The sequence below is a fragment of the Salmo trutta genome, chromosome 31 (genome assembly GCF_901001165.1).
Source record: "Salmo trutta chromosome 31, fSalTru1.1, whole genome shotgun sequence".
NCBI lineage: Eukaryota > Metazoa > Chordata > Actinopteri > Salmoniformes > Salmonidae > Salmo > Salmo trutta.
The window spans coordinates 33,649,556-33,668,901 of record NC_042987.1 but is presented as its reverse complement, the minus strand read 5'-3'; the positions used below and the strand labels follow the sequence as shown (position 1 = coordinate 33,668,901).

The 19,346-nt window shown below is 41.3% G+C and overlaps 2 long non-coding RNA genes across 2 annotated transcripts; both read left to right on the top strand.

The window, feature by feature from the left end:
• The first annotated feature begins 30 nt into the window (after nt 1–30).
• LOC115170053 (uncharacterized) lies at nt 31–2,119 on the top strand. Its single transcript, XR_003870966.1, has 4 exons — nt 31–205; nt 711–821; nt 919–995; nt 1,692–2,119. It is a non-coding gene; the product is annotated as an uncharacterized LOC115170053 (long non-coding RNA).
• Nucleotides 2,120–16,595: 14,476 nt separating this feature from the next.
• LOC115170054 (uncharacterized) lies at nt 16,596–18,652 on the top strand. The gene is made up of 4 exons (XR_003870967.1): nt 16,596–16,776; nt 17,282–17,392; nt 17,490–17,566; nt 18,225–18,652. It is a non-coding gene; the product is annotated as an uncharacterized LOC115170054 (long non-coding RNA).
• The last annotated feature ends 694 nt before the right edge of the window (nt 18,653–19,346 follow it).

The window sequence follows — 19,346 nt, the reverse complement described above, 5'->3', positions numbered from 1 at the left end:
GAGCATTATTTAAAAGGCAAATCCCTCCCACGATGAATAGAGGAGACAACTTCCTCATGCTGAACAAAGATTGTCAGACGGACTCGCTGAACAGAATCTTCCCACATCACAGCTCAGTCGGTGCTCTCGGTCTTCTGAAACAACATCATGCTTTTCCTATTATTATGTATTGGATGTGTTGCTTTGTCTGCAGGGCAATCCTTTGGTAAGTTATCAATTTAACATGTTTTTAATGTTCATGATTTAAAAAGAAAATGATGTCAGAGGTTTAGTCCAGAAAACAATGACTGTTGAAGCATGACCAAACCCAGATATCAGTGAAGACATGTGTCTTCCAGTCATTAGTAGTGAGCATGAGTAAGTCAACAACAACAAAAATTAAATGTGGAAAAGAATAGAACAATGCAACTGAACAAATCAGACGATTGAATGTGGATCAAATGCCGATATTTAAAATATAGTAGGAAGTAGAGAAGTGTGATGACTACTGTGAAAACGGCTTTATTTTGTATTTTAGTGTTGCTTGTTGTGATCATAAAGTAGATATCCTAGAATGGGTACTAGTCTGTTTGGGCTAAACATTACACTCCTTAAAATGTCATGTTTTGCATATGACACGGGAGTACAGGGAGTGGAATGTTTAGCCTAAAACAAGTATGGATTTCAGGCTAATGAGAGATACAGCTTCATGTCAATATTTACCCCGTCAGCTTCAACACCTACAATGGGACCAAGGACTACCACGACACAGGTGACAACACCTCCAACTCTTACTGCCCCTTACGTGGACGCACCTTTTGGTACTAAACCACTGGAAAGTGGTGGGTATTTAAGCATAAAGTAAATACATTGAATTATGATACTTGGCTATTTGTCTTTATATACTGAAATAATTGTAATATTCTTGCCCAAATTTAGGATTTGCAATTCTTCAGGTCGCTGTCCAATCTTATCAGGAGCTAAATGAGACTACAGTTGATCCAGTCTTGAGTCAGGTAATATTTAGACCCCAGTTGATCCAGTCTTGAGTCAGGTAATATTTAGACCACAGTTGATCCAGTCTAGAGTCAGGTAATATTTAGACCCCAGTTTATCCAGTCTAGAGTCAGCTGACATTTAGACCACAGTTGATCCAGTCTTGAGTCAGGTAATATTTAGACCCCAGTTTATCCAGTCTAGAGTCAGGTAATATTTAGACCCCAGTTTATCCAGTCTAGAGTCAGGTAATATTTAGACCCCAGTTGATCCAGTCTTGAGTCAGGTAATATTTAGACCCCAGTTTATCCAGTCTAGAGTCAGGTAATATTTAGACCCCAGTTTATCCAGTCTAGAGTCAGCTAACATTTAGACCCCAGTTTATCCAGTCTAGAGTCAGGTAATATTTACACCACAGTTGATCCAGTCTAGAGTCAGCTAACATTTAGACCCCAGTTTATCCAGTCTAGAGTCAGGTAATATTTACACCACAGTTGATCCAGTCTAGAGTCAGGTGACATTTCCTCATTCAATCATGGTGGTTTGCTTTTTTTGTTGTCTTCTTATCTATATCCCAGGTAGCAATGTATGTATATATTTTATATAAAGTTCCAATGCATATGATTTATCTATTATACAAGTATTTATATTGGAAAATAAGATCTAGATTAGATGAGATTGAGTTGAACTAAATAGTGATCTATTTTCTCTACTAGCTCTACAGCATCTTTCGGGCACAGCAACCTGATCTGAATATTCGACTGACCGTGAAACATGTCCAGAAAGTTTGATGGATTATGATTCAAGGCATAGCAGATTGAAGTTCTAATGGTACATCATGTTCTGCAGATGTGAACTATTGTACTGTATTTTCAATGATTTTATGCTGTTTAATATCAGTCATTTTATTCATGTTAATAATATATTTGAATGTATAATTTAATTGACTTATATTGACTTGCTGCACATTCCAATTACCATCTGGTGGAGGAGTTTTAATTCAAGAGTTTCGTCACAACTTTTCCCACTTTCATAGAATCTGGTCATCTGCTTCCAGTGTTTTCTGATGGATTTGATGTTGGACTGAATAGTCTTAACTACTGTAATCTTTTCTTTGGCTATAAACATGTTACAAATACTGCAACTGTTCTCACACTCATGTTAATTCAACAGATACAGTGACTTCAGTCTTTTTTTTATATCAAACATAAGGTGACTTCCCTGAAAAGACCAGTCCAACCCACCCCCAAAAAATGTATATGTCACTTTTTTCATTCATAAAAAAAAGAAATTAATAATGACAATGTTGTGTACAAATTAAGCTAAACCTTGATAACTACTAGCCACATTTTTTGTGCAAGCAAGGGGTTTCTCTCCAAAGCTAAAATCAGTTGGTGTATTAATCTACAACACAAACATAAATATTGTTAAGTGTTTTTAATTGAATATTCACAAATATCAACATAACAAATGTACCATGTGAACAACGTTTGAAACAAAGTCATGTAGGCCTATGTTAATATGAACATACAGAACCAGAGGGCTCCAGAGAGTGTAGCCTACAGTTACTTTATTTTACCTGAGTCGCCAACAGCATACCATTCTGCATCCCACTGCTGGCTTGCTTCTGAAGCTAAGCAGGGTTGTCCTTGGTTGGGAGACCAGATGCTGCTGGAAGTGGTGTTGGAGGGCTAGTAGGAGGCACCTTTTCCTTTGGTCTAAAAAAAATATCCCAATGCCCCAGGGCAGTGATTGGAGACGTTAAACAGGTGTCTTGACTCTCTGTGGTCACTAAAGATCTCATGGCGCTTATCGTAAGAGTAGGGGTGTTAACCCTGGTGTCCTGGCTAAATTCCCAATCTGGCCCACATACCATCAAGGTCACCTAATCATCCCCAGTTTAGAATTGTCTCGTTCTTCCCCCCCTCCTCTCCCCTGTAACTATTCCCCAGGTCGTTGCTGTAAATGAGAAAATCCAGTTGTTGGTTTAATTCTTTAATCTTACTGAGCCCACTTCCTGCAAAAGTATTAGACAGGCAAGGCTAGAATCAGATTGTGGAGTATGTTTGACATTGGGTGTGTTCGTAAATTCAATCTGGAGTGCCAGAGTGCGCTCTGGGCGTTTGTAAATTCAGATTGTTGTCAGATTGTCCAGTCGTAAATTCAGAGCGTTTCTCTCTCGGAGCGCACACTGGACGCCCTGGCTGAGGACTAGGGTTGATACGAGCGTTCTGACCTCACAACGACAGTCAAGCTAACTGGCTAACATTGGCTAGCTTGATAGCTACTTCCAGACACAAATGAGAGAAAAATCTCACTCTGACCATTTTACTCGCACTAGCATAGCTGGTTAGGGTGTTTTCATGTTATCCGACGTTTACTGACACCGACCATATTCAACCGGTGTTGAGCGTTCATTTATTCTGTGCTCTGGCCACAGGGGAAAGTGCTCTGAAATCGGAGTAGATATTATAGATGTATTTTACAAACGCACCCATTGTATTGTCGTTTAGTGGGGACTTGAGTTTCAATTTGTATTAGTCGCATGTACGGGACACGCATGGTATACATCCTTCAACGAAATGTTTACTTGCAGGTTCCTTCTTGACAATGCAACAACAATGAGGAATAGTACAAAATAAGAATATGAACATAAAGTAAATGGCAGTAGAATATTGGACATTACCAGGGACGTTACTGGGTAAAGTAATGTGCAGATATCATTAAATACACAAAACCAGCAAACGGATCTCAAAACCTCATACAGAATTTATGGAATTTATGGAATTTAATGAAATAAATACTGTAATCAAACTTGTATACTGCAGGCATGTGTATGTGTTTGGTGTTCAGGGAATGTGTTTGGTGTTTAGGGCATATTTTTGTTGTTCAGGGCATGTGTTTGGTGTTCAGGGCATGTGTTTGGTGTTCAGGGCATGTGTTTGGTGTTCAGGGCATTTGTTTGGTGTTCAGGGCATGTGTTTGGTGTTCAGGGAATGTGTATCAGTGTCGGTCAGTGCCGTTGAAGATGAGGGAGGACAGTGACACATGGACAGATAGTGACATTCAGTAGCGCCTTGTACACTAGTGCCTGAATCTAGCTGATATAGGGTGTAATCATTAGTCCAACAGTTGCAAACAAGAGTAGGGCTGTGGCGGTCACGAAATTTCGTCAGCCTGTGATTGTCAAGCAAATAACTGTTGGTTTTACGGTAATTGACCATTAATTAACATAAACACATTTAGCATCTCCTGGCTTCCACACAAGCCATTTTAAAAAGTGTAATAAATCCATCTAATATAGCCTACACCTTCACAATAAATCCATTATTTATTTTAGACATGTCTAAAGAAGCATGATTTGAAGAAAATGTAGTCAATTTCAGAAGAAAAGAATAGCATACTCTGAGTTATCCTTATGTTAGGTCCTGATGTGGCTATGCCATATGGCTGTGGGCTACACTAGTTCATTTAGCAGACAAGATTTGCTTATAATTCAGTGACATTATTTTATAGTATGAAGAATACAATTGAACAAAGCTGAATAAAATATAAATATTTTCTTCAAACTATTTGGAGGGAGTGCGCACATGCGGCTATTCTGTGTTGTCCGGTTTACAAAGAAATAGGTCCTCCTATATGCATAATTTAGAGTTATTAATGTAACTTTAGTTGTTCTACAAACATTAGGCTATATGTTTTGATGTTTAATACATTCCAAGGCTGCATGATGAGACCCTCATGATGATTTGAAAAAAGTCGCTTGAAAGGCATGAGCTCTGCTTTGTTTTTTTTTGCACAGGCTGTACACACTACATCAGTCTCTCATTCACAATTTGACAAGCACTTGATAATACCTCGAATTTCACGGTGGCATCCCCTTTGTGGCCGTAATGCACCCTAAAAAAATCCATGCCTTTTGCGGTCTGGAGTGCTACTTTGTGCCCTTCTCCCTGAGTGTGCTGCGCAATCCGAAGCATCTCTCACTCACACTCGGGTTTTTCTCACAGGCTACAAGTGAAGACATACATCGGGGACACAACTCTGTGTGTCCTTATCCAATTCCGAGGTGCATATTGAAGATATTGGAAGAACTATCCACATTTACATTTCGTCAACCAACAAGATGACTAGGCATAACGAACAGCAAAAGCACTAGCCTATGTCAATCTACTATCCCATAGTACAAAAGTTGACCTACTGTGCAATAAATAAATATTCCAAACATTGTCAGGGACAGTTGTGGGATGCGATAGATCCCAAATTAATACAACGACTAGCATCCCCCCAAAAAATGTTAAGCAATGTGGCTGACGCAACATAGAACGTTTAGCTTAAAATGGTGATACATTGTTCAGCTATTTCTTCACATTATAAGTGCAGCAATGCGCACATGGTAGTAGGCTATAAGCGCAAATGTTTCATTAGCGGGAAACACCATTATCAAAAGCGACCGCAAATGCAATTATGCATGTAATGCTTTTATTATAAAGGTGCATTTTCATGGTGAAAATGATCTTCCCCAAACTTGAAACTCATGTGCTGCTTATATATGCCTGTTAGGCTCCACACCCCTTGTAAAGCGGATAAATGTGCCTAATTTTAAGACGTTATTTGGCCACTTTAGTTGTGATACAAACCTTATTAAAACATATAGGCCTATGGGCTAGGCTACATGAGGTGTGTGACTATGATTAAAAAAAGTCGCAAAAAAAAGGCTTTGTTTCTTATGCTGGGCATCATTCACAAGTAATAATATATAATTCACAAGTGATAGGCTAATATTGTCACCCCTCAGACTATTCTTGATTTAATCTTGTCTTTACATATACTACATAATATATGTGTGTAATTTGTTTTGATTTAGAATGGACACTTTTTACAATGGACGCTTTTCCCCGTGGTTTATTTTCATGCCAGCCAGATAGTCTATACTCCTGTTGCAAATATAAGAAATGTGCTTAATATTAGGAAGGTTGAGAAATAAATATAGTACATTTGCATTGATGTCAGAGTAATTAGAGGAACAATAGAGTGCTGAGTCCCAGGCAGTTAGCAAGTTTGGTAAGCTACTATTGACCAGCATCAGAGCTTGGAGAAACCTAATTACCGTGACTAAACAGTCATCTGGAATTTGACTGCCTTCATGACTCGTGACCGCAGGTGTGGCGGTAATATGGTCACCCCAACAGCCCTAAATGAGAGTTTCTATTGGAGAAATTCAGGTATGTTTATCCCTGTTTTGTTCCGTTTGCTTTCAATTTAAGAAACGTTTTTCAACCGAATCGGCGAAATGAATACAACCCTGATCATGCATAGGTAGAGCTGCCGCTTTCAAGGAGCGGGACTCTAACCCGGAAGCTTATGAGAAAACACCACTATGCCCTCCGACGAACCATCAAACAGGCAAAGCATCAATAGAGGACTCAGTTTGAATCGTACTACACCGGCTCCGACGCACGTCGGATGTGGCAGGTCTTCCAAACCATTACAGACTACAAAGGGAAGCACAGCCGCGAGCTGCCCAGTGACACAAGCCTACCACAAGCCACAAGCCTACCAGACGAACTAAACTACTTCTATGCTCGCTTCGAGGCAAATAACACTGAAACATGCATGAGAGCACCAGCTGTTCCGGACAACTGTGTGATCACGCTCTCCGCAGCCGATGTAAGACCTTTAACCTGTTATGGATAGGGGGCAGTATTTTCACGGCCGGATAAAAAACGTACCCGATTTAATCTGATTATTACTCCTGCCCAGAAACTAGAATATGCATATAATTATTAGCTTTGGATAGAAAACACTCCAAACTGTTTGAATGGTGTCTGTGAGTATAACAGAACTCATTTGGCAGGCCAAAACCTGAGAAGATTCCAAACAGGAAGCGCCCTCTCTGACCATTTCTTGGCCTTCTTGATCATCTCTAACCAAAACAGGGGATCTCTGCTGTAACGTGACACTTCCTACGGCTCCCATGGGCTCTCAGAAGGCGGCAAAAAGCTGAATGGTGGCTTTGCAGGCCCTGGCTGAAAAACATTAGCGCATTTTGATAGTGGTCGATCAGAGAACAGAGACTGGAGGCGCGTGTACGAGGCGACCCCATGTTTTTATTCTTTTGTCTTTGAACGTAAACAACGACTCCCGGTCGGAATATTATCGCTTTTTTACGAGAAAAATAGCATAAAAATGGATTTTAAACAGCGGTTGACATGCTTCGAAGTACGGTAATGGAATATTTAGAATTTTTTGGTCACGAAACGCGTCGGGCGCGTAACCCTTCGTCACCCTTGGATAGTGTCTTGAACGCACGAACAAAACGCCGCTATTTGGATATAACTATGGATTATTTTGAACCAAACCAACATTTGTTATTGAAGTAGCAGTCCTGGGAGTGCATTCTGACGAAGAACAGCAAAGGTAATCAAACTTTTCTAATAGTAAATCGGAGTTTGGTGAGGGTCAAACTTGGTGGGTGTCAAAATAGCTAGCCGTGATGGCTGGGCTATCTACTCAGAATATTGCAAAATGTGCTTTCACCGAAAAGCTATTTTAAAATCGGACATAGCGAGTGCATAAAGGAGTTCTGTATCTATAATTCTTAAAATAATTGTTATGTTTTTTGTGAACGTTTATCGTGAGTAATTTAGTAAATTCACCGGAAGTGTTCGGTACTCTGCTGACATAATCTAATGTTTTGCTTTCGCTGTAAAGCCTTTTTGAAATCGGACAGTGTGGTTAGATTAACGAGAGTCTTGTCTTTAAAATGGTGTAAAATAGTCATATGTTTGAAAAATTGACGTTTTGGGATTTTTGAGGAATTTGTAATTCGCGCCACGCCTATCATTGGATATTGGAGCAGGTGTTCCGCTAGCGGAACGTCTAGATGTAAGAGGTTAAACAGGGCCAGACGGATTACCAGGATGTGTACTGCGAGCATGCGCTGACCAACTGGCAAGTGTCTTGACTGACATTTTCAATCTCTCCCTGTCCGAGTCTGTAATACCAACATGTTTTAAGCAGACCACCATAGTCCCTGTGCCCAAGAACACTAAGGTAACCTGCCTAAATGACTACCGACTAATAACACTCACGTCTGTAGCCATGAAGTGCTTTGAAAGACTGGTCATGGCTCACATCAACACCATTATCCCAGAAACCCTTGACCCACTCCAATTTGCATACCGCCCTTTCCCACCTGGACAAAAGGAACACCTATGTGAGAATGCTATTCATTGACTACATTTCAGCGTTCAACACCATAGTGCCCTCAAAGCTCATCACTAAGCTAAGTACCCTGGGACTAAACACCTCCCTCGGCAACTGGATCCTGGACTTCCTGACAGGCCACCCCCAGGTGGTAAGGGTAAGTAACAACACATCCGTCACGCTGATCCTCAACACGGGGGCCCCTCAGGGGTGCGTGCTCAGTCCCCTCCTGTACTCCCTGTTCACTCATGACTGCACGGCCAGGCACGACTCCAACACCATCATTAAGTTTGCCGATGACACAACAGCGGTAGGCCTGATCACCGACAACGACGAGACAGCCTATAGGGAGGAGGTCAGAGACCTGACAGTGTGGTACCAGGACAACAACCTCTCCCTCAACATGATCAATACAAAGGAGATGATTGTGGACTACAGGAAAAGGAGGACCGAGCACGCCCCCATTCTCATCGACTAGGCTGCGGTGGAGCAGGTTGAGAGCTTAAAGTTCCTTGGTGTCCACATCACCAACAAACTAACATGGTCCAAGCACACCAAGACAGTCGTGAAGAGGGCACGACAAAACCTATTCCCCCTCAGGAGACTGAAAAGATTTGGCATGGGTCCACAAATCCTCAAAAGGTTCCACAGCTGCACCAACGAGAGCACCCTGACTGGTTGCATCACTGCCTGGTATGGCAACTGCTCGGCCTCCGACCGCAAGGCACTGCAGAGGGTAGTGTGAATGGCCCAGTACATCACTGGGGCCAAGCTTCCTGCCATCCAGGACCTCTATACCAGGCGGTGTCAGAGGAAGGCCCTAAAAATTGTCAAAGACTCCAGCCACCCTAGTCATAGACTGTTCTCTCTGCTACCGCATGGCAAGCGGTACTGGAGCGCCAAGTCTAGGTCCAAGAGGCTTCTAAATAGCTTCAACCTGCAAGGCATGAAACTACTGAACATCTAATCAAATGGCTACCCTTTTACACTGCTGCTACTCTCTGTTATTATCTATGCATAGTCACTTTAATAACTCTACCTACATGTACATATTACCTGAAATACCTCAATAACCGGTGCCCCCTCACATCGACTCTGTACCAGTACCAGTACCAGTACCAGTACCCTCTGTATATAGCCTCGCTGTTGTTATTTTACTACTTTAATTATTTGTTACTTTTATTTATCATTCTTATTTTTTTTAGGTATATATGTAATTTTTTATATTTTTTAAATATTTTTAACTGCATTGTTGGTTAGGGCTTGTAAGTAAGCATTTCACTGTAAGGTGAAATGCTTACTTGTACCTGTTCTATTCGGCACATGTGACAAATACATTTTTATTTGATTTGAGACACAGTTCACTTTCATAGAATCCACGTTGTATTCGTTCTAGCATCTATGTGCTCTTCTCCTCTCACCTCTTCCCTTTGTTTGTGGACTTGCATAACACATAACCTGTATAACTGTATGTGACCAAGCAAAAAAAAAATTCCAAGCCAAACCGCTCCGCTACACACAGCCTACATCGTTGTCACCATATTAACTAAAGTAACGTCATAGTCAGCATAGCTAATAGAACTAACGCGTTTGTAAACCCACTACAATCATGCAGTATTGTTAAATTGTACAGTCAAGGAAGAAGTTACACCATCGGGCCCCGGTGGCAAAAACAATCATAAAACCAAAAGCTTACCTTGACTTGGAAGAGTTCCAGTGCTGTGTTGGAAAATCATAGCCAGCTAGCTAACGTAGCATCCCTCTGTTTGAGCAGGGTGTTTCAGTGTGCTAGCTAGCTGCATTTGCTAGCTAAGTAAGTGAAACTGAAAGTGAAAAAAAGACACTTTCTCTCTTGCTTCTCCTTCATTTTGGAAGAAATTGATTTGTCAATGTACCCAGAGGACGGAAGCTAGCTGTCCTCCGGCTACACCATGGTGCTACCCTACAGAGTGCTGTTGATGCTACCGTAGACCATATTTGGAAAATAGGGTGTTTTAACCAATTCTTTGGTGACGTGATTATATTTAGTATAGGTGTATGTAAAAAGGTTAACTTTTTTAATGTTTTACAATTTTTATTTTTATGAAATTCACTGAGGAGCGTCCACTGATGTGTATGTGTTTGTTTTTCAGGGCATGTGTATGTGTTTGGTGTTCAAGGGGTTACCGTTAACATTTCTAAACAAGACCGCTACAGACAAATGTCCATTTCACGATGGACAAAGAGATACTATTCTGTATGCAGTCTCTCTAGACAGACGAGTTGCCTCCCACAATGTAACCAATGTTCCAACATACACTAGGCCTGGAATTTCCGAGACTATTCAGTATGGACAAGCATGGAGTAGCATTAATGGGAAAAAAGTACTATTCAGTATGGGGAATGTAGTGTTAGTGGGAAAAATGTACTCTTCCATATGGGAATACCTAGTCAGTTGTACAACTGAAATGTGCCTTCCACATTTAACCCAACCCCTCTGAATCGGAATTGCCTTTATTTTTCAGAACAAGAATAGACTGACGAGTTTCAGAAGAAAGGTCTTTGTTTTTGTCCATTTTGAGCCTGTAATCGAACCCACAAATGCTGATGCTACAGATACTCAACTAGTCTAAAGAATGCCAGTTTTTATTGCTTCTTTAATCAGCACAACCGTTTTCAGCTGTGCTAACATAATTGTAAAAGGGTTTTCTAATTTCTAGCCTTTTAAAATGATAAACTTGGATTAGCTAACACAACGTGCCATTGGAACACCGGAGTGATGGTTGCTGATACGACTCTGTACGCCTATGTAGATATTCCATAAAAAATCAACCGTTTCCAGCTACAATAGTAATTTACAACATTAACAATGTCTACACTGTATTTTTGATCAGTTTGATGTTATTTTTCTGACAAAAAAAAAATTGCTTTTCTTTCAAAAAACAAGGACATTTCTAAGTGACCCCAAACTTTTGAATGGTAGTGTATTTATAAACATATTCAAATAATTTCTTTGCTCTAGTCATAATAAATAAAATAAAAAATCCATCCAAATCTGTCTGTTTAAGATAGAGATATCTGTTTTTTGATTGGGCTGCGTCTCAATCATGACCATGTCTACATATGAGGACATCAAGGTCCAAACCTCTAATTTTTCCTAATTTGAAATAAAGTAGATTCATAAAAATATATATTTTGTACACAAAGAAAATCAATTATGGGTCAACATCTAAACATTGCTCTCAACATTGATCAAAGCTCAGAATGCTTATATTCTTCGGGTGCTTTCATTCATTCGCTCTGGCTGTCTACTCCGATTCCAGAGCACTGTTGTCTGAGTGTGCCAGAACGCAGAATAACTGATGAATTTTCAAACGGACAACCTGACAATGCTCTGAATTTACAACGCCCAGAGCGCACTCTGAGCGCAGCACACTCTGGCACTCCAGACTGAATTTACGAACTCACCCTGAGTTCTAATCACGCCTGCTCCTTTGCAAACAACTGGAATGATGAACAGTAGTTTGTTCGTTATGTTCTCCTGCGTCCCCTGGATTTGTTTTTTAGCAGCAAATTCACCACTCTCTCAAACAGCTAACTCTGCCCTCTCACGGCACAGGCCGAACCAACGACTCCAGCTCGGAGTCGGCTCACTAGAGAAGTAGATAATGGATACATCTCTGATAGTTTTAAAATATCAAGAGCAGTGAGACAGGGTTGCTCGCTCTCACTGTATCTATCTCTAATTGGAATTGAAATACAAGCTATAAAGTTCATAAATAATATAGAGATCCAAGGATTAGACGTTTGGTTTTATGACCAAGATTTCTACCTTTGCAGAAGATGCCACCTTCCATCTCCGTCCTCGACCGGCCTCCATAAGTACCCTCACCAAATATTTAGATGGTTTTGCCAATCTATCCGGTCTGAAACCAAATCATGACAAGTGCTCACTACTTCGACTGGGATCTTTGAGAAACTCCAACTTTGTATTACCATGTAGTGTACCAATTACATGGCCAGACGGGCTAGAAAATGTTCTTGTAATACATACAGCGCATTAGAAAAGTATTCAGACCCCTTCCCTTTTTCTGCATTTTGTTACATTACAGCCTTATTCTAAAATGTATGAAATTAAAACAAATTATCATTCATCTACACACAATACTCCATAATTAAATTTTTCTATGCAAATGTAAAAAATACAGAAATACCTTATTTACATAATTATTCAGACCCTTTTCTATGAGACTCAGGCGCATCCTGTATTAATTGATCATCCTTGTGATGTTTCTACAACTTGATTGGAGTCCACCTATGATAAATTCAAATGATTGGACGTGATTTGGAAAGGCACAAACCTTTCTATATAAGGTCCCACAGTTGACAGTGCATGTCAGAGCAAACATCAAGCCATGAGGACAAAGGAATTGTCTAAAGAGCTCAGAGACAGGATTGTGTTGAGGCACAGATCTGGGGAAGGGTACCAAAACATTTCTGCAGCATTGAAGGTCCCCAAGAACACAGTGGCCTCCATCATTCTTAAATGGAAGAAGTTTGGAACCACTAAGACTCTTCCTAGAGCTGGTCACCCGGCTAAACTGAGCAAACGAGGGAGAAGGGCCTTGGTCAGGGAGGTGACCAAGAACCCGATGGACACTCTGACAGAGCTCCAGAGTTCCTCTGTGGAGATCCTTCCAGAAGGATAACCATCTCTGCAGCACTCCACTAATCAGGCCTTTATGGTCGAGTGGCCAGACAGAAGCCACTCCTCAGTAAAAGGCACATGACAGCCTGCTTGGAGTTTGTCAAAGAGAACCTAAGGACTCTCACACCATGAGAGACAAAATTCCATAGTTTGATGAAACCAAGATTGAACTCTTGAGCCTAAATACCAATCATCATGTCTAGAGGAAACCTGGCACCATCCCTACGGTGAAGCATGGTGGTGGCAGCATCATGCTGTGGGGATGTTTTTCAGAGGCAGGGACTGGGAGACTAGTCAGGATCGAGGGAAAGATGAACGGAGCAAAGTACAGAGAGATCCATGATGAAAACCTTCTCCAGAGTGCTCAAGACCTTAGACTGGGGCGAAGGTTCACCTTCCAACAGGACAACGACCCTAAGCAGACAGCCAAGACAGCGCAGGAGTAGCTTCGGGACAAGTCTCTGAATGTCCTTGAGTGGCACAGCCAGAGCCTGGACTTGAACCCGATCTAACATCTCTGGAGAGACCTGAAAATAGCTTGTTTGTGTCATGTCCTGACCATAGAAAGCTTTTATTTTCTATGGTAGAGTAGGTCAGGGCGTGACTTGGGGGTTAGTCTAGTTTACTATTTCTATGTGGGGTTCTGGGTTTGTTTTTCTATGTTGGTGATTGTGTATGATTCCCAATTAGAGGCAGCTGGTAATCGTTGTCTCTAATTGGGGATCATACTTAAGTACATGTTTTTCCACCTGTGGGTTATGGGATATTGTTTATGTGTAGTTGCATTGTCGTCATGGTTCGTTTATTCTTTATTGCTTTTGTATTTTTTCTACGTTTCACTTTCTAACAAATTATGTGGAATGCTACTCACGCTGCGCCTTGGTCTGATTATTCCAACGAACGTGACAGAATATCCCATCAAACCAGGACCAAGCAGTGTGTCCGGGAAGAAATGGCATCCTGGTCTTTGGAGGAGATCAGGGAGAAGATAATTAGACCTGGGAGGAAATAATGGAAGGACAGGAGATCCTTCCTTGGCAGGAGTCACAGCAGACGCAAGGAAAGAAGGAGGATCAAAGATGACTTTTTTTGGGGGGGGGGCACATGGAGTGGTCGGCAGAGCCGAGGAGTGAGTCAGAGACCGAGGAGGAATATTGGGACAGATTGAGCGAGGAATGGGCGGTGAAAGTTGAGGAGAGTGATGAGAGAGAGCTGTTGTTTTGGTGTAGTATGCACGGCATTCGCCCTGAGGAGCGTGTTAGCCGTCCGAGGCCACCTGAGTCAGCTCCTCGTACTCGTCCTGAGAAGTGTGTTAAAGTTCCGGTACAATTGATGCCGGCTATACGCACCAGGTCTCCAGTATGCCTTCACAGCCCAGTACGTCCTGTGCCATCTCCCCGTACTCACCGTAGGGAGCGCGTGACCGATCAGGCACCATGTTTTGTGGTGATACGCACGGCGTCTCCAGTGCGCATCCACAGCCCGGTGTGTTCTGTGCCAGCTTCTCGCACTTGCTGGTCGAAAGTGGGCATCTGTCCAGGACGGGTGGTGCCAGCTCAGCGCGCCTGGTCTCCAGTGCGCCTCCTCGGTCCAGGATATCCTGCGCTGGCTCTACGCACTGTGTCCCCAGTGCACCTTCACAGCCCAGTGCGTCCTGTGCCAGCTCCCCGCACTTACCGTACGAAGGTGGTCATCTGTCCAGGACGCATTGTGCCAGCTCTACGCTCCAAGCCTCGAGTGATGATCCATGGCCCGAAGCCTCCAGTGATGAGCCATGGCCTGGAGCCTCCAGAGACGATCCAAGGTCCTGAGTCTCCAGCGACGGTCTGCAGTCCAGAGCCTCCAGCGACGGTCGGCAGTCCAGAGCTTCCGGCGACAGTTCCCAGTCCAGAGCTTCCAGCGACGGTCGGCAGTCTGGAACCTCCTGAGACGGTCCACGGTCCGGAACCTGCTGAGACGGTCCACGGTCCGGGACCTCCTGAGACGGTCAACGGTCCGGGACCTCCAGCTCCAAGGCCAGAGTCTTCTTCTGCGTTGGTGCCCAGTCTAGGCACAGCGTCCAGTCTGGGTCCAGGGCTGGATCCGCAGGATGAGCGGGTTCTTTGGCCCGCACCAGAGCCGCCTCTGATGCTGGCGGATCCGCAGGATGAGAGGGTTCTTCGTCCTGCACCAGAGCCGCCACCAACACTAGACACCCCCGCCCAACCCTCCCTTTTTGTTTCAGGTTTTGCGGTCGGAGTCCACACCTTTGGGGGTGTATTGTCACATCCTGACCATAGAAAGCTTTTATTTTCTATGGTAGAGTAGGTCAGGGTGTGACTGGGGGGTTAGTCTAGTTTATTATTTCTATGTGGGGTTCTAGGTTTGTTTTTCTATGTTGGTGATTGTGTATGATTCCCAATTAGAGGCAGCTGGTAATCGTTGTCTCTAATTGGGGATCATACTTAAGTAGCATGTTTTTCCACCTGTGGCTTATGGGATATTGTTTATGTGTAGTTGCATTGTCGTCACGGTTCGTTTATACTTTATTGTTTTTGTATTTTTCTAAGTTTCACTTTCTAACAAAATATGTGGAACGCTACTGACGTACTCATTCCAACGAACGTGACAGTTTGCATGTTTTTTTGTTATTTTTTTTACAAACAGGGACAACTGGCAGTGATGAGAAATTTACTTAAATAATATGCGATTGACCTTTTCTTTGAAATGCACATATTTTCCATTTGTCAGCTAACCTTTATGGAATTGTATTGTAAATGTGCATAAAAAATATGTACTTTGTCTAAATTCATTTTTACTCCTGGTAATGTGTTTCTGGATATAGCCCAATAAAATAGATGGTTGTGTTACGTCCGTTGTTGGAATGAGACCAAGGTGCAGCGTGGTAGGCGTACATTTTATTTTATTAACAATGATACCGGGAAGAAATACGAAACGAACGTGAAGCTATATGCAGTGCAGAAAGCAACTACACACAAACAAGATCCCACAATCACAGGTGGGAAAAAGGGCTGCCTAAGTATGATCCCCAATCAGAGACAACGATAAACAGCTGCCTCTGATTGGGAACCATACTAGGCCAACAAAGAAATAGAAACATAGATATGCCCACCCAAGTCACACCCTGACCTAACAAAATAGAGAATAAAAAAGGCTCTCTAAGGTCAGGGCGTGACAGGTTGCTTGTCAGAATGACCAATTAGTGGATAATACACTTGTTTTGTTTAAATGCCCAATGTGGTCAAAAACAATTTTTTTCTGTGTTTTATATATATTTCCACACTATGTGGTTGGATTAATACTGTAAAAATTATGATAATGCCCTTTTAGAGTAAGAGCTGTTTGAAAAGACCACCTGAAATTTAAACCTGTTTTGGTGGGATGGTCTTTTGGCCTGCCTTGTGACAAAATTCTTGCTTGAGAAATTGCTCTTTGTTAAGAAGCAATTTTTGTTTCTTTTAGAAATTTTAATTGAAAACGATCACAGTAAGGTGCTTAATTGTTACCCAGAAATGATGTGATATTGAGATAAAAAACGGCTTCATTGGACCTTTAAAAAATACTGGTTGAGGTTTTGATAAAAAATCTTGTGAGACAGAAATATGGAACAACTTCCTCATAACTATTAAAATAGTTCAAGAGGAGGCGGTCTGACCTTTTTCTGAAATCACTTGTGCCTCAAATGAATTTTTGAAAACCTGAGCATTATTTAAAAGGCAAATCCCTCCCACGATGAATAGAGGAGACAACTTCCTCATGCTGAACAAAGATTGTCAGACGGACTCGCTGAACAGAATCTTCCCACATCACAGCTCAGTCGGTGCTCTCGGTCTTCTGAAACAACATCATGCTTTTCCTATTATTATGTATTGGATGTGTTGCTTTGTCTGCAGGGCAATCCTTTGGTAAGTTATCAATTTAACATGTTTTTAATGTTCATGATTTAAAAAGAAAATGATGTCAGAGGTTTAGTCCAGAAAACAATGACTGTTGAAGCATGACCAAACCCAGATATCAGTGAAGACATGTGTCTTCCAGTCATTAGTAGTGAGCATGAGTAAGTCAACAACAACAAAAATTATATGTGGAAAAGAATAGAACAATGCAACTGAACAAATCAGACGATTGAATGTGGATCAAATGCCGATATTTAAAATATAGTAGGAAGTAGAGAAGTGTGATGACTACTGTGAAAACGGCTTTATTTTGTATTTTAGTGTTGCTTGTTGTGATCATAAAGTAGATATCCTAGAATGGGTACTAGTCTGTTTGGGCTAAACATTACACTCCTTAAAATGTCATGTTTTGCATATGACACGGGAGTACAGGGAGTGGAATGTTTAGCCTAAAACAAATATGGATTTCAGGCTAATGAGAGATACAGCTTCATGTCAATATTTACCCCATCAGCTTCAACACCTACAATGGGACCAAGGACTACCACGACACAGGTGACAACACCTCCAACTCTTACTGCCCCTTATGTGGACGCACCTTTTGGTACTAAACCACTGGAAAGTGGTGGGTATTTAAGCATAAAGCAAATACATTGAATTATGATACTTGGCTAATTGTCTTTATATACTGAAATAATTGTAATATTCTTGCCCAAATATAGGATTTGCAATTCTTCAGGTCGCTGTTCAATCTTATCAGGAGCTAAATGAGACTACAGTTGATTCTTTCTTCAGTCAGGTAATATTTATACCCCAGTTTATCCAGTCTAGAGTCAGGTAATATTTAGACCCCAGTTTATCCAGTCTAGAGTCAGGTAATATTTAGACCCCAGTTTATCCAGTCTAGAGTCAGGTAATATTTAGACCCCAGTTTATCCAGTCTAGAGTCAGGTAATATTTAGACCCCAGTTTATCCAGTCTAGAGTCAGGTAATATTTAGACCCCAGTTTATCCAGTCTAGAGTCAGGTAATATTTAGACCCCAGTTTATCCAGTCTAGAGTCAGGTAATATTTAGACCCCAGTTTATCCAGTCTAGAGTCAGGTAATATTTAGACCCCAGTTTATCCAGTCTAGAGTCAGGTAACATTTAGACCCCAGTTTATCCAGTCTAGAGTCAGCTAACATTTAGACCCCAGTTTATCCAGTCTAGAGTCAGGTAATATTTACACCACAGTTGATCCAGTCTAGAGTCAGGTGACATTTCCTCATTCAATCATGGTGGTTTGCTTTTTTTGTTGTCTTCTTATCTATATCCCAGGTAGCAATGTATGTATATATTTTATATAAAGTTCCAATGCATATGATTTATCTATTATACAAGTATTTATATTGGAAAATAAGATCTAGATTAGATAAGCTTGAGTTGAACTAAATAGTGATCTATTTTCTCTACTAGATCTACGACATCGCTCAGGCACAGCGACCTGATCTGAAATTTCGACTGACCGTGAAACATGTCCAAAAAGTTTGATGGATTATTATTCAAGGCATAGCAGATTGAAGTTCTAATGGTACATCATGTTCTGCAGATGTGAACTATTGTACTGTATTTTCAATGATTTTATGCTGTTTAATATCAGTCATTTTATTCATGTTAATAATATATTTGAATGTATAATTTAATTGACTTATATTGACTTGCTGCACATTCCAATTACCATCTGGTGGAGGAGTTTTAATTCAAGAGTTTCGTCACAACTTTTCCCACTTTCATAGAATCTGGTCATCTGCTTCCAGTGTTTTCTGATGGATTTGATGTTGGACTGAATAGTCTTAACTACTGTAATCTTTTCTTTGGCTATAAACATGTTACAAATACTGCAACTGTTCTCACACTCATGTTAATTCAACAGTTCCAATGACTTCAGTCTTTTTTTATATCAAACATAAGGTGACTTCCCTGAAAAGACCAGTCCAACCCACCCCCCAAAAAATGTATATGTCACTTTTTTCATTCATAAAAAAAAAAACAATAATGACAATGTTGTGTACAAATTAAGCTAAACCTTGATAACTACTAGCCACATTTTTTGTGCAAGCAAAGGGTTTCTCTCCAAAGCTAAAATCAGTTGGTGTATTAATTTACAACACAAACATAAATATTGTTAAAAGTTTTTAATTGAGTATTCACAAATATCAACATAACAAATGTACCATGTGAACGACGTTTGAAACAAAGTCACGTAGGCCTATGTTAATATGAACATACAGAACCAGAGGGCTCCAGAGAGTGTAGCCTACATTTAGTTTATTTTACCTGAGTCGCCAACAGCATACCATTCTGCATCCCACTGCTGGCTTGCTTCTGAAGCTAAGCAGGGTTGTTCCTGGTTGGGAGACCAGATGCTGCTGGAAGTGGTGTTGGAGGGCTAGTAGGAGGCACCTTTTCCTTTGGTCTAAAAAAAATATCCCAATGCCCCAGGGCAGTGATTGGAGACGTTAAACAGGTGTCCTGACTCTCTGTGGTCACTAAAGATCCCATGGCACTTGTCATAAGAGTAGGGGTGTTAACCCTGGT